This window comes from Sinohyriopsis cumingii, chromosome 2 (assembly GCF_028554795.1).
Source record: "Sinohyriopsis cumingii isolate HCF-2022 chromosome 2, ASM2855479v2, whole genome shotgun sequence".
In the NCBI taxonomy this organism is placed as follows: Eukaryota; Metazoa; Mollusca; class Bivalvia; order Unionida; family Unionidae; genus Sinohyriopsis; species Sinohyriopsis cumingii.
Window position 1 is genome coordinate 17,505,951 of NC_142962.1, and position 10,021 is coordinate 17,515,971.

The window sequence follows — 10,021 nt, forward strand, 5'->3', positions numbered from 1 at the left end:
CAAAGTGCTCGTGTTTGAGCGCCTGTTTGGTACGTCCCCGACGAGGGCTGTCCCCAAGAAAAGTGGAGTGTTGGCCGTAGGAGATTGGGTACGCATTGGCAAAACCAAACGCACTTTCGACAAAGGTTACTTACCTAACTGGACTACCGAATTGTTTCGTGTCACTGGACGAGTACATGGCCGTCATCCTGCCGTCTATAAATTGGAAAACATGAACGGAGAAGTGCTCAAAGGAACGTTTTACTTACCCGAGTTACAACGTGTCACCAAAAAAGAAGACGACGTGTACGACATCGAAAGCATTCTCGAACGCAGAACCCGTAAAGTGGGTAAACGACGTGTCAAAAAAGTCAAAGTACGTTGGAAAGGATATCCACCCAGTTTTGATTCTTGGATCGACGCTTCGCAAGTCATCGACTATAAAAAGAAGTGACCATCATGCCCTTTCACACAGACGCAGCTACTACTGCTACCACTCCTTCACCCAGTTCTTCTCTGCAAGATTTACAGAAACAACCCTTGTGGGTGTGGTGTGGAGAACGTGTGCCTAAAACGCAAATCGTCTTTTTCTGCCAAATCTTCGTGGTGTATTGTGTCATCGGTGCAGCCATTGCCAATTTGAGTTTGCAACAAGGAGACAAACAATTGTGGACCATTTTATTAAGCAGTTGCATCGGTTACCTGCTTCCCAATCCCTCCCTGAAATTCTCTTCCAACGGGAACAACGGGAACCTTGTGTCCAGTGCCAGTGTCAGTCACCACTCCAACAAGAACAATAACCCCATTTTGGGCGGAGACACTCCTCTGACGTCCAGTAACCCCTCGGACAGCCACAGAACTCTGGAATTATGAACAATAACAGCCAATTTTACTTAACCTTACCCAGTGACAGTTCCATGGAGGTGTTTCCCCACAACACGTTGTGCTGTTACACGGCCAAATTACCTCAGGCCATCCAATTAGATCACGAAGCCCATTGGGAAGTGGCTTTAGTGGAAATCATTCACCCGACCCAAGTCCACAATGTCCTTCCCAATCAAAATATTTTTACGGTGGAAGTTCATGACGAACCCTTTCAACAGTACTTGGATGCCCACGTGAAATATGATAAGAAAACTCAAAAACTCAAAAGTCGACCACCTAACACTTGTTCATTCCTCCAGGCTATTATTTTAGTGGTCAACATTTGGTGAGTACCATTGCTTCCAGGTTTAATGTCGTGTTTCTTAAAGCTTTGGAGAGTGTCAAAAAAGTGTCACCCTGGAATACCACAAAGTACACAAAGTAGCGCATCGCTTCCTAATGAAATTTCCTGAGGGGGGTAAAATCATGTCCATTTTATTTTGTCCTGAATTGTTTGACATGTTGGGTGGGGATACGGAGATGAGGATGGCCATGCTCAAGAAAAACGAATTGCCAGCCATTTCCGACAACGATTCTTTTAGCAAGTTATTTCGTTCCCCAGTAGAACTGAACCAAGGACTGAATTTGATCTTTGTGTACTCCGATGTGGTGGAGTACAACGTGGTGGGACACACCTCCGTGCCATTACTGCGTTTCATTCCTTTCAAAGTGGATTCTGCCACGGCCGCTGACGAGGAAGATAGAAACACTTATCACGTCCACCTCGAATTTGTACATCCTCATTATTTGCCTGTCAGAAAGTCGCATTTGGACACGGTCAACATTGCTATAAAAGGAGATCTGGGACAAAATATTCCATTCACCAAAGGAAAAGTCACGGTGAAACTCCATTTTCGAAAACGGTTCTCTCACGACTCGTAAGTCATGTATCCAGTGTACCGAGGGGTTGCTCGACAGCGAGGACACGGTTTAGGAGATATGCTAAAATCAGCCTTTCGTTCGGTGGCTCCGGTGTTGAAACCGATGGTGACACGCGGATTGCACGCCTTGAAAGATGCGGCATTGACACACGGTAAAGAATTTCTCCAAAATGTCATCATCGACAAACAAAACCCAAAAGAAGCCTTCTTGAGGGCAGGCAAAAATGTCTTGCTGCAAACGGGCAAAGACCTTTTGGGTCTACGAGAAACACCTATAAATACCCTGAACGCTACCGAGTCAGGCATTCCCGCTTTGAAGCCACAGCAAGGACACGGTAGAAAAAGACGACGAGGAAAGCACCCTTTCACCAGACTTCACACGTCTAAAGCTAGAAAGACAAAGAAAAGAAGAACCGTTCGAGACTTAGACGTTTTCGATTATTGAGAAACAGAAAAAATGATGCACCGAGAGTCTTGCGCCTGTTCCAAGTCGGAACTGGATCTGTCTGCTATGCCACCCACCATGATGACGATGCAAGAATCCCAATGGGTGGAATTTCACCCCGTCTCCTCTTTGACGGATTCCGCTCCCATCGAGTTTGAAATCAAAGGTCAGCCCGAAGATTACATCGATCTGAATAGCAGTTACTTGTACTTGAAAGTGAAAGTGATCAAAACGGACAACACCAATCCAGGAGGCGATGCTAGAGTAGCTCCTGTCAACAATTTCATGCATTCCTTGTTCAGCGAAGTGGACTTGTACTTGAATAACAAACTGGTTAGCAGCAGCATGGATACTTACCCATACCGTGCCTACCTGGAAAATCTCTTGACGTACGGAAAAGAAGCCAAGAATACTCATCTGGATGCTTGCGTGGTATGGAAACCTGACACGGCAGGTGTAGCCACGTTTAGCGACACAGTCCTGACCGAAGATGACAATCCTCACAATGTGGGGTTTAACGACCGTCGTAAGAAAATTCTGCAAGGGCGAAGTTTAGAACTGATGGATCGTTTGCATTTGGACATGTGGTTACAAGAAAAGTATTTGCTGAACGGGGTGGATATCCGTCTGAGACTGAATTGTAGCAGTGCCGCTTTCCATTTGATGGCCCATGCCAATGAATACAAAACTATCATTCAAGAAGCCCGACTTTACGTGCGTCGTGTGGAAGTGTTACCTAAAGTGGGAAACGACGTCAGTCACACGTTGAGTAGAACGACCGCCAAGTATCCGATACGACGCGTAGAAGTGAAAACGTTCACCATTCCCGCTGGACAGCGATCTATGATCGAAGATCATCTGTTCCAAAGACAGTTAGCCAAACGTTTGATTGTTGGTATCGTCAGGAATTCAGCTTTCAACGAAACCCACGATCAAAATCCTTTTGAGTTTCAACATTACAATGTGTCCAAGATCGAAGTCAGTCGCGACGGCAAGACCTTGTGTACCCGACCCTTTGAGCCTAACTTTGGTGTCGCGAAGAATTATTTGAGATCGTACTTGTCCCTGTACGAAGCCAAGGGACAGTTAGGAACCAACACCAGTCACGGTATTTCGTACGACGATTATGCAGGAGGCTATGCTTTGTGGGGTTTTGATTTCACTCCAGACCAAGGCAGCGACGAGGGACATTTCCACCCTATAAAATCGGGTCAGATTCGTGTGTAACTTCAGTTTGCAAATCCACCTCCAGATCACACAGTGAACGTCCTCCTGTATGCAGAATTTGACAATACCATAGAAATCAACAGTTTGAGAGAAGTCATTCTAGACAATTAGAAGCCATGGAAGACTGTTATCCCTCTTTACCTAGTGGAGAAACTTTGGAGATGGAATGTGAGGAGACCGGGGAAGAAGAATCTCAAGACAAAGACGAAGAAGTTATCATGATGAAGTCAAGATGGCCAGAACAAGAAGCCCATTTAGTTTCCTGTTTTGCTACCTTCCTGGCAGATATAATGAAAGAATTGATCAAGGAAGAGTGCTATGGATGTCACAACGATCATCCCAGTCAAATTCAACACGACAAATGTCTGATGTTGAGTCAAGAAGAAAAATTGGACGAATATCTGGACAAAGCTTGGGGTCTCATCGAGATAGAATTCGTGTTGAACGAGTGGTATAAAGGCTTGTATAAACATTCTTCTCCTCCATTAACGTCTCTGGAGTGCCGTCGCATCGAATCTCTCTTTGACCAGAGTAAGAAGTCGGAGCTAAACGCCTTTTACTTGTCAGACATTTTCAAGCAAAAAGTCAGGATCGAATTGATCACTTATCATTACCTGTGAAGAAGAAGAAAAAAACCCACACAAATCAATGGATACATGGGAACTTTATTACCTTTTCAACCACAGCTCGTACACTGCTTCTTGGAATCCTGTCGTCTGTGCAAAAGATGAACTCCCTCATCGCAAACCTCAAGACCATCAAGCTTATGTGATCAACACGGACGACAGTATCTCCCAGGAACCCACTGGGTAGCCGTCTACTTTCCTCAAGAAGGATGTGTGGAATATTTCGATTCGTATGGATTGCCCCTTTTGGAAGACGATATCATTGACTTTATGAGAAGAAATGCTCAGACCACCCGATTCAATAATGTGAAATTACAAGGCACAGATTCGTTGGTGTGTGGACAATATTGTGTGTATTTTCTGCATCATCGCAGCCTGGGGTATTCCTTAGAACATTTAGTAACTCATTTTGATCCTCGTTCTTCTTCAAGAAACGATGTGAAAGTAGATCGATGGTTTTGTGACCATTATGCTTATCTTTTGTCTCAAGCTAGGAAACGTAGTGTCCATCAATGGCCTAATGACCTCCAACAGTGGAAATCACAATTTCATTCACAACGTTGTCAGCCCTGTCCAAAATAATGTGTTAGTTGAAAAAAATGTTTGTCATTTGAAGAAAAATGTTTGATGTTATATTGTTTGATTATTGTTAAAAATGTTATAGTTGCTTGTTAGTGTTAAGTGATTATGAATAAAAAGAAATGTGTTTTGAAGAAAAAAATGCCTTTGTGGTTTGTTTTGGTATAGGAATCTTGATTCATGCTCTTTGACTTCTTACTATCCCTCTCATGACACTCATTGAACGTTGCAGCTCGAAAATCGTACAGGGATGTTTTCCTTCACGTCCGCGCTTTGACTTTAAAAACCGGGGCAGTTTCCAGTCTTGGTCACCGACTACCGGACCACTGTTCAATCTACACATCAGAATTCTGGGCAATACTACAAGCACTAGAATGGGTGGAGAAAAACAACCCACCCCAAACAGTAATAATAAGCGACTCGCTAAGCGTCCTTACAACCATTCTAAATAACAGTACCAACAGCAGAGAAAATTTCTGAAATAAAACCAATTTAATACTAAAAAAAAACTAAAAAGTAATAAACAACAAGTAGAATTCTTATGGGTCCCATCCCACATAAACATACTAGGAAACAATCTAGCAGACGACTAAGCTAAACTAAAGCTATGCGAGCTAAACCACGTACCACTGGCTTACAGTGTTAGTGAAATATACAGCCTAATAACAATCATGATAAATCAGAAATGGCAGGAATATTGGGACAATAGCAAGACAGGTAAAAAACTACATAACACACTCAAAGAAACCATTAGAAATAGGAAACCACCTTTACTTAAAGGGAAAGATCAAAAAGTAATAAATAGAATTTATACAGGAAAAACCAAGTTGGCTAACAGCTACGGAAAACACATAGGACCTAAATCTCTCAACCCAAATTGTTTCTACTGTCGGGTGCCTGAAGATCTGCACCACATATTTAACATATGCTACAAATTACAGAAAGAAAGGGAAATATTCAAAACTGAACAAAATAAAATAGGATCGCCGAGCACATATCCAGAATTCCTTGATAGCACAAAGCCCAACCTAAATACCACATACAACAATATCATTACTTTCCTTAAAAAAAACGAAATTTATACAAAAATTTAAATACAAATCATAAAGTCAAAATTAAGCAATATACCTTTTAGACCAATGGCAGGGACTAGGATTCGGTTCTCCTGAAGTCTCCATTTATGAGACTGCGAGTTCCATCGACGAGAGAATCTAATCGGAAACCAGCTAAGCAACGAAATTTATTAGTCTACAATAAATTTTTTCAAACATAAAATAAATATCAAATCTAAACAAATATAAGCAAATCAAATCCACTGACTGATAGAACCCTACAAATAATAAGAATAAAATAAAAAACACCAACCACAGAAAGATAACTAGTCCAAAAACCAGGAAGGAATGTGCGGGGGGGGGGGGTAGGTGGTGAAAATAACAATCTTACTCCACTCCTCTTCACTTACCCTTCTCCTAACACCCTAACTAACAGCTACAAAACTCTATTCTCTATACATAGGTGACAGCTAAGATAAACCTAGATATAACTATGTAATCCCAAAAATAGAACGTATAAGGTGGTCGCAAGAATAGACCATCAGGGATCACATTATTAAGACCCCAAAACTTACACATATGAGGTAGTCGAAAAAACCCAACGACTATCAGGGCCGGCGGCACAATGCTGCAAATATAACAACAACATAGATTAACACCCCAAAACATCACATGCATAAGGTAGTCAAAAATCCCAATGACTATCAGGGCCAGCAGCAGAAGGCTGCAACCAAAACTTATAACTAGAAAAATAGGACCAAAAAATAATTACTCAATAAGATGGAAAAAACACCAATTCCATCCAGGGCCAGCAGCACAATGCTGCAAAACCATTCGACCAAAATGCTGTCACCTAGTAGCTAACATCGACCTGAATAGACTCTATCTCACTTAAAAACAGCATAGTTTTATTATTCAAAATTCCAAAGACGGAAATTTAGAAAAAAAATATATCCTGGATCGAAAAAAAACCTGCTAACCTGTGGCAAGACAACGCCGCCCGAACCCGACCACTTTCACCCTTTACCACGGACAGACATCAAAACTCATACGTGCAGTGCATGCATCATAAATTAAAAAACGCGAACCAGATCGGGTCCAATCCCACTGGCCCCTTATCAATGCAAATGAATGACAGAGTGCGTGCTGGGTCCAATCCCACTCAAACAAAAATATAGGCCTTACAATCAGATCGATATGTACAAAAAAGTACTTCGACCTGACGGCCCAATCAATTAGTGTTCTGTGAACACAGAAATGCCTGGAGGAAGTGGCTCCATTCCTTCCCCCAAGGAGTAATCAATTAGGTGCCTGTGGCATCATAAACCAGTGGTACATGCTCAATGCGAGCGCACACCACTTTAATCCAACTCCACAACAACAACAGTCTAACCATCCATTGTCGACTCATCCTCCTACGAAGATGTGCTCCAAACTAGCTAAGCTAAACGAAGCCTACGTGAATTTGCATAGGGTCAGACACAGTCTGATACCGAAGCCTGAAGAGACAGAGAATGTGAGAATGTTAAAAGTCACTGAAGACCTGATAGAAGAGCTCTTCAGAGAAGAAATGAACAGGGAGAAAGAAGAATGGACAGAGAAGTTCAGACTTCAGAAACAGCAGAGAGAGCAGCAACAGCAACAACAACAGCAGCAGCAACCTGAACCTGACAGAGGCTTTGTCGACTGTCGTATCGACACCAAAGAGTTCTTCTTCTATTTCCGAAGAAGCAGACCTATCGTCAGAAAGTCTATCGTCAGAGCACGTCGCATTCTTAGAAACTAAAAGATCGCCCTAGCTTCAACTTCGCACAAAAAAAAACAGCCCTTTTCAGTGCTACCCAATACCCTAGAAAAGAAATAACAATCGATTCGCCAGTGTGTATATGTAGAGTAGTGTTAGTTAGTTAGTTGGATTATAGTGGTTTTCGTTCTTTTGAACATGTACCACTTTTTTATTCACGCACTGCGTGATTTTTAATTACTCCTGGGGGAAGGAAAAGGAGCCTCATCCCCCAGGCTTTTATGTACTCAAAGAGTACTTTTTAATTTAGCAACTCAGGTGTAGGACTAACTAGTCCTTAACAACCTGACTGAAAGGCTAATAGACATGAGTGGGAATAGTCACACCACACACTCGTGTTTCTTAGTTGGATTGAAATGCCCCAGGTGTCAAACCAAGCAGTATGTGACTCCCGCCACGATTGGTCGGCAGCGATGACGTCACATTAGGACACCCGGTCTTGTGGCATTGACGAAGTAGCCCGCTTTTTTTATATCATCAATTGCCTTTCCCAGTCCCATATTCCGGTAGACAGAGCCTTCCTTTTTTCCACTCTGTTTAGATGGTGCAGGTTCATCAGCTTATTTTGTTTAAACTTGTTTGAATATCGCTGATTACTTTGAATAACAGATCCAGCCCCTCCAACCCCCGTAGGACTAGAGTGGTCCTCGTCGACTCGATGCACGAACAACATTTAGTGACAAATTTCATTTTTCAATCACAATATAAATAAACACCTTAACGAAATTGCTTTTTGTGTCTTCACTGTGATCGGACCCCAAAAGCCGCATCATCCTGTTACACATGGTTTGCTCTCTCTCTCTCTCTCTCTCTCGTACTACGGAGCTACACAACGTAAGATGGTTATATTGCTCATCTCCACCCGATACTTTCAACTTGTGAATATTAAGGAAGAATGAAAAATCATGTCGCATCAGAGTTTTACTGATACTTAAATTTGTTTCCAGTTGTTACAATTTACTATATAATTATTAATCGTTTAAAAAAGTTTTTTTCTTTTTCAGTAATTAAATTTGTTTATTTATTAAAAGCTGTTTTTATTGTTCACACATTTATTATATATATAGTTTATATTATTATTATTATTATTGCCTTTCCACTAACTCGGCTTCACACATAAATCCACGTCCAGAAGCAAGATTTTTTAGAAAGTGTAACAATTCGTGATGTCTGTCACGTACTGAAACGTAGACGACAGATCATGCGTAAGAACGGAAGGCCTCATACGAAGTCAACATGTCAAAACATCGTGATTAAACAGGCTCATAGATATAAGGTATAGATCGACATAAGCGTCTAGTACCGTTGTACGCCTGTGTATTCGCAAATCGGTCAACTTTGAACTCGTATGATGAGACAAAAGCAGAAAGGTTTATCAATGAAGCGAAAATTCCTGCAGAATTAGTGTTTAAACACAGAGGTTAACTGGATTACCTATAAGTTTGTTCAAAGTGTGTGATATTCAGGATGAAAATGCCAGTTGAAAAAAGGTAGGTATATTATCTATGACATGCTTGGTTAACTTCGATCAGGAAGGTTTCCCTTCTTTCTTGACTACAAACTTTTATCATGGCGTTCGAATCTCAACAAATATAGTGGTGCTAACATTCCAAATACGTTTAATTTCAGCGTAAAGCCTTGCTTCGATTTTCTGATATAGATGAAATCGTTTTATACAGAAGTGTATACAGTATTAAAATATAATCCAAAGCCCGCATTAAAATCTAGACACTTGTAGGTAGGTCTATTTTAGGTAGGTCAGGCTGTAAATGGGTCATGATTTCTTATCAGAGGGATAGGCTACCATTTACTTACTTTGTTTACTTACTTTGCTGGGAAACAAACACATATTTACACAGGGGACATATTTACTGTTTGTACATTATTTATATTGTATACGGGTGAATATTTACTTGAGAGGACTTTCTTCTTGAAACAAAAATTCCATTGTACATTGATTCAGCTTGTGAAGGTTTTAACAAGTACATGTGTCCTTGTAAGGTAAACCTTGTCATTATCAGGTTCCTCATTGTAAACAGTATGATTGATTTCCAAGTTACAGATTAACTGCCAAATAGCAAGTTAATTGACAAATAAAAGATCATCAGTTGCCCAGCTAATTGTTTCAAATGGAATAGGTGAGAGCTGGGGTACGTCATACCATATGGGAAGTTTTTTAAAAAAATTGATATTTTCTTTTTTGTTTCCTTATTACTTTTTGGGGGTCAATATAACTATGCCCCAGTGATGATATGTAGGCACCTTTCATTTTGTTTTGTACAAATGAGAAATAATAATGATTATAATATTAATGATTATAATACCTGGTAATAATACTAATTATAATAATAATAATAATAATAATAATAATGTTGACTTAGTATAGTGCCTAATCTTTAGAAGCTCTAAACACTTTGCAGTATTAGATAACACATGTAAACATGTACAACGACAAGATTACAAAAACCAAAACCATAAAATTACAAATAAAACTGAAGATATTA